The sequence below is a fragment of the Dermacentor andersoni genome, chromosome 6 (genome assembly GCF_023375885.2).
Source record: "Dermacentor andersoni chromosome 6, qqDerAnde1_hic_scaffold, whole genome shotgun sequence".
Taxonomy (NCBI): Eukaryota; Metazoa; Arthropoda; class Arachnida; order Ixodida; family Ixodidae; genus Dermacentor; species Dermacentor andersoni.
In genome coordinates this window covers 90203553-90209768 of record NC_092819.1, presented here as the reverse complement: position 1 = coordinate 90209768, position 6216 = coordinate 90203553, and positions in this window count along the sequence as shown.

Here is a 6216-nt window from a genome sequence, read left to right as displayed (position 1 = left end):
TGTGGTACGCAGCGGTATTTCATGTACGCGATGTTTGATAAGACAGCAGACAGCGAGAGGGGTTCGGAGGGTGTGGTTCGTTCTCTCTTTTACGAAGCTGGCTCTCTGTGACACTTCTCTGCAGGGATGGCCATGTTCTGACTATCCACGTGCCGCCAAGCCACTGCTATCAAACCGAGACAAGACCCATGTTTTCTTTGCCTTTTCGGCGTCTCGCGCCCTTGTTGATATCGCGTCTCGGGGCTGTTATGAAACAGATTGACGCCTTTTGCTTTGCTTGGGTGCCCTAATAGCGCGTAGATCTTCGCTGGCGACGACTTTACGGCTATGATTGGTGGGCGTAGCGCATGCGTAAGCTGCACCATGTGAGGAGGAAAGGGTGTCTCCGTGACGATGTCCCCGGCTTTCACGTGTCGGTGCTTACCCTTCGATTGCGATAGAGGCGCGTAATACCGGGGAGAGAGGGCGCGATGGTGCCCGGCCTTTGTTTAAGCGAACGAGGAAGTCTCGGGGGTCGTTCGCGAATATCAGACACCGTTCGCGAATGTCAGACACATGCGTGTCTGCGGCGTCTGGCAAGCGCTTGTTATCGTTATTTTTTTCGCGCTAACGGTGCCATTAGTGGGGCGTAGACTATACAGCGGCTGCAGAGAAAACCATTCGTTTGGGATGGCTGATCCTATGGTCACCAGGGTTGATGAGTTATGAGATTTAATGTTTACTTTTCCTAATTAGCGTGACGTAGCCAGTCACGAGTGACTGTCGATTAAGCCACGAAGGCTTGTGACCGGGAGGTGAAGCAATAGCCGTCTTTCACATGCCGCTTCCGCTTGTTTATTTGTACCGTGAGAGTTTTTATCTGGACAGATGTGCCAGTTATTTGTACGGCGATATTTCTTATCTGGCTAGATCTGCGAGTTCTTTGTATAGCGAGATTTGTCATCTGGACAGATCTGCTAGTACACTCTGGCACTGTGATATCAGTCGCCACGATATCCCTCCAGAGTGCATTAAAGGAACAACTAATAAACAATAGCACGCGCTGTTTCCCCTACCAAACGAGAAGTACGTTTAATAGTGGCGATCTCTGAAACATGGTCTTCCAGAGCGTACCGTGGGCATACCTCGATTGTGCGGGAACGTGCTAGTGGTAGGTTTGCTACTGAGCTAATTACTGTTCCCGATCTGTCACAAAGCTGCGTGTCAGTGATCTGAGTTCTTAAAGACGGGCTTCGTTTTACTTGTCGTTATAATTGTAGCACTCTGCTTTCACGTCGAGCCTAGTCCAATTGCTAGGCACAGTATAATTACGAAATGCGCGAAATCCCGTTCACCTTTGCCAAAACGACTGTGCATTGTTCAGTGACGCAGAGAGTAACTTGCCCAACTCGCAATAACGACAGACAGCCACAGCAACGAAACGCTCAAAGCATGGACCCCTCTGGCGTACTTTTATTATCGAAAGAAATTTTACGATAGAGAAATAAACGAACACAGCGAAACTAAACAATATGTGCAAATCCTAAGCTAGTGTTGGGAATCCATGTGAAGCGAAGCTTTCGTGGAGCGGTTAATTAAACGTTTATAAAACAAAATGCGATTCAGACAATGCTGCTTACTTTCATGGTACGCAACGCATAAATCTGAGGAAATGTTTATGTTTCCGCACCGCGCAGGTGACAATTTTAATGCCGCGCAATAATTATGCTTACGGACTGCACCGTTCACAAGCTGTGCCGAACAAACCTATCCCGGTCTACGTCACGGCGAGACCGTCACGTGTCCTTCGGGTACCTATGGGAGTGAAGGTGGGCAAGAAAAAAATATTATGGGGTTTTACGTGCCAAAACCACTTTCTGATTAGGAGGCACGCCGTAGTGGAGGACTCCGGTAATTTCGACCACCTGGGGTTCTTTAACGTGCACCTAAATCTAAGCACACGGGTGTTTTCGCATTTCGCCCCTATCGAAATGCGGCCGCCGTGGCCGGGATTCGATCCCGCGACCTCGTGCTCAGCAGCCCAACACCATAGCCACTGAGCAACCACGGCGAATCGGTGGGCAAGAAAAAGCACGGTGAACACGCGTCGGCACGCGCTAACAACTTCGTGTAGTACAGTGGGTATTACTTCTTTATCTGCGTATTTTGTGCGCGTCCGCTGAGTCGGTTCATCATACAGGCGAGTTGTTGAGCGGTTCGATGAATGAATCGCACGAGAAAAAAAAAGGCAGAGAGATCAGCGTTTTCCGTTTCCCAAGATACGAGAAGCGGTGACAAACGCAGGTGCTGGCAATGCGCCACGACAAATGGCAGCAGTCACGAACCGACACGCTCTGCGGAGTTGACTTACCATTTTCTCGAAAACTTGAACGAAGTTGTTGCTGCCTTTGCAGTGTCCAGCTGGTTTCATGCCGGACGATGTTGACCTGGAGCGGGAACGCAGAATTGGATTGAGTTCTGGAAATTTACGTTCCAAAACCATGATTTTATTATGAGGCAGGCTGCAGTTGGGGGACTACGGATTAATTTTGACCAGCAAGGGATCTTTAACGTGCTCCCAATGCACGGGACAGGGGCGTTTTTTGAATATCGCATCCATCGAAATGCGGCCGCCGCGGCCGGGATTTGATCCCGCAACCTCGTGCTTAGCAGCGCAACACTATAGCCGCTAAGCTACCGTGGCGGGTATCTGCACCCTCAATTCTCAAGTGAGCTTACCGCATATGTGCGTTTGAGCACACGTCAGCACGTGTCCCGTCCAGGCAAAGTCGCACGCCTTAGGCGAGCGGTATGATTCCATTGCTCGCGTATAGCGCATGGTCCAGGCGTGTTCACGAAATAAGGATGTAAGTCGCCGAACTGCGTATTCGGCACGCACTTCAGACCGTTTTTTTCCAGCCATGTATGAGCCACAGTAGCGCGCCGTCGTCTGTTCACCGATGACGGGCGGCGAGCGCGTCCGCCGATACCATATATGGAAACAAAGCGCCCCATGAGCGGAGGTCCTGTGTGCGGCGGCTGCTGTGAATCGCGCCAATGCGTAACCCACGCGCTGCCTCTCGCGATCTCCCGATTTGCGAGGCAGTCGTTCTACACTTCGCTCCCTTTGCAATGTGCCTCACAAGGCCGGTTGTCCATGCCAGCCAATATATCGCGAACTAAAAACATGTATAGAGCTGCGCTCAAAACTCGCATTAGACAGTATGGTAATCGTCGGTGAATCTTTTTTTTTTTTGCCTCAACTTTTCGGCGTGACAGCAGCTGCCGCCGCTATCAGCAAAGTCCTGGAAGGCCTGCCTAAAAAGTTTCACTTTAATATATTGGCGGCTTGGGACGCAGTCAAAGAATAATTAGCGTCTATGACAAGCATGGTGTCTTCAAGGGCACGCCCTTTGAAGAGAGAAACTGATAGTGAGAAGGCTAAAATTTGTGTTTTTTAGTGGGAAAGAGCAACGAGAAGGGAACGTACCCCAGCTTAGAAAAACGAAAGACCGCTTGCCCTAACACGAAAAATTTTCCTTCGTAAGTCAACAAACATATCAAGAAAACAAATATTTCAGCACTCCTATGTTACAACGCTGGATTAAACATGTCAAGCTTAGAAAGTAAATACAGTGGGTTATCAGGGATGCAGTTATGTAGAGATCAATATTAATTTTGACCGCCGGGGTTTCTGTAATGTGTACCTACATCTAACTACACGAATGGTCTTGTGTTCTACCTCCATCAAAACTCAGCAGCAGAACGCCACAGCCACTGAGCCATCGTCACAGGTGTACAAGGAAGCAGGGGGGAATATTCTGTAAGTGTCCACCTAGTAGGCATGTCCATTTCTTCTGCTGTTGAAGTGCTGATTGGCTGGTGACGCCTGTCTCCCTCTGACGCGTACTCCAGCCAATGAGAATTTCAGCAGAAGACAATATGGGCATCTAGTGGATATTTACAGAATACACCCACTCCTCCCCCCCCCCCCCCCCCGGTTTCTTCTATTTTTTCAGACATTGTCATGGCTATTAAATCATGAAGAAAAAGGTGTGTGTGTGTAGTGGTAGCACAGTACTTGAGTACTTGCGCCAGCAGTACGCATAAGTCGATTCACAAAACTTCAACAACCGTCGGGCTGCCGAAGTAAGAAGGAACTTCTACGATAGGGTGTGTGCTTTCGTAGAAATTACTCTCGCCGCTCATGTGGAAGGTAGTAACAAACAATCCGAGGGCACCTAAACATTTCTTATGAGTTGTGAATCCCAAAGCTTTAATTCTCTATTGAATGCGGCTGAGCGGTCCTTCAAGTTTTGAGCTAAGAGTAATGTACCATAGCGGCAGGTGCGGCTCGAGTCAGCAAGCAGGAGCAGCCTGCGGTGAAAATGCCGCATGACACCAACGCCCTGCGCGACGACAGACCGCGAAAGCAGCAGCGGCCACCAAGTCCGCAGACGTACGCAGCAGCTCAGTCAAGTGGGGGTGAGAGAGAGAGAAATAGACAGAGAGAGAGAGACATGGACCGCGCACCGGCTTCCGAGAGCGAGACGGCGCAAGCGTGAGGTATGCTGGTGACATGGCGTCGCAGTGATGCTATCGCCACAACAGGTGTTCCGTTTGGCCCACTCTGCTTCGTCGAGGCACGCTCGTGACGCGGCGTGCTCATGACGTGGTGCAGCAACCAATGTGAATTGAGGCGGCGTTTCGCTCCTACAGACGCCGGCTTTTTCGCCCAATGGGCCAATCGATGCTTTCACAGGAATAACATTACAACGCCGAAAAACGAGGACAGACGAAAAGAACAAACAAACTTGTCCAAGCTTCCGTGCTTCTAATATTAAATAATGGAAACCACGCCTTCTACGCAATCCAGAGCGCGTTGCGAAAGCCAAGCTCGAGGGGCACAGATGCACGCATCCCAGGTCCTAGACGTCCCACTCAAAGCGCGTGCAATATACATCAAAGGTTCGTATGTGACTCCCATTTCCGTTACGTGCGCAATGCCGCAAGTGTCACGGGATGGCTCAGCCACACCTTTCTTCTTTCAGGCCTCCCGTTCGGTCAGTCCCGCTCCTCGAGAAGGACGGGCGAAGAAGAGATAAGGGACTGCGGGCGATCACAAGAGGGCAAAAATTTTGCCTACAGAAAGCCTACATACAACATACGCACGCGACTCGGTCCTTGAACGAAACGCGTTACGCCGGGCACGTCATGTCGGCTGTCGGTCACAACCGCAAATCAGAGACGCAACGCATCGCGCTCAAGCGTAAACCTTGACGAAAGAGGCACATTTGGTCAAGATAGTGTCCTGTCTGCCATGCACAAAAGAGGGAAGCAGGCACGTACGCATACATGCAACACTTGACGTGCTCTTTCAGTAAGGTTATTCATTTTTTTGCAGGCTTGCTTGTTGGTTTAACTAACAGTTTGTTGGCACTTTGTAGCACAATGGCTGTTCAACTCCAACAGGCGCCATTGCTCTGGTTACGGTCTACATCTAAATTTATTTTTCCAGAGCATCAGATAATCTTTAAAAAATAATTATAATAAGACTGACATAAGGAACAATGACTGCTGTGCGTAAGCATGACAAAGCTCTGCGGATGGGGAATGTAGCTGTTATATATTTTATTCCAAATCGTTTTTCATTGACGGAACATGGTTTCTTCAACCTTTTTTACTTTGGCAGCTGAATAATAAAATGTTGAGCACAAAGAACTCTTTCGGACGGTTGTAGCACCCTCGGAAAAGTTTGCCAGTGTCTGCTGGTGTTCGCGGTATTCCCTTGCGTTTTTGTCTGGTCAAACAACGCCGGGCATGTGCAAAGTCGTCACTGAAGCTGCACGGTACCACTGGTTTAGTTTTCGAGACAAGCTGCCTAGACAACGTACGCCTTGATACCATTCCTTCCATTGGCATTGCTACGCCGTGAACATGGCAGCAATTTCGTCTCCTCACCCACCTTATTTTTCAAAGCGAAGCTTTCTTTGCCTACTTTACTGCGTTTGGCGCGGCTGCATGGCTGTTGGGTCGGTCACTATCTCGCCGGACATACTTGCGGCTATAGATACGAAAGTTGCACATACGCGCCCGCGAATTGGCTTAGATAAACCTTGTATGCTGACCAAGTACGTCCATTCTTGCTCTACGTAACAAAAAAAAATATATATATATAACTTTCTACATAAAACCTTTACATATAATGATGAGCAGAACGTGAACAAGGTGAATGCA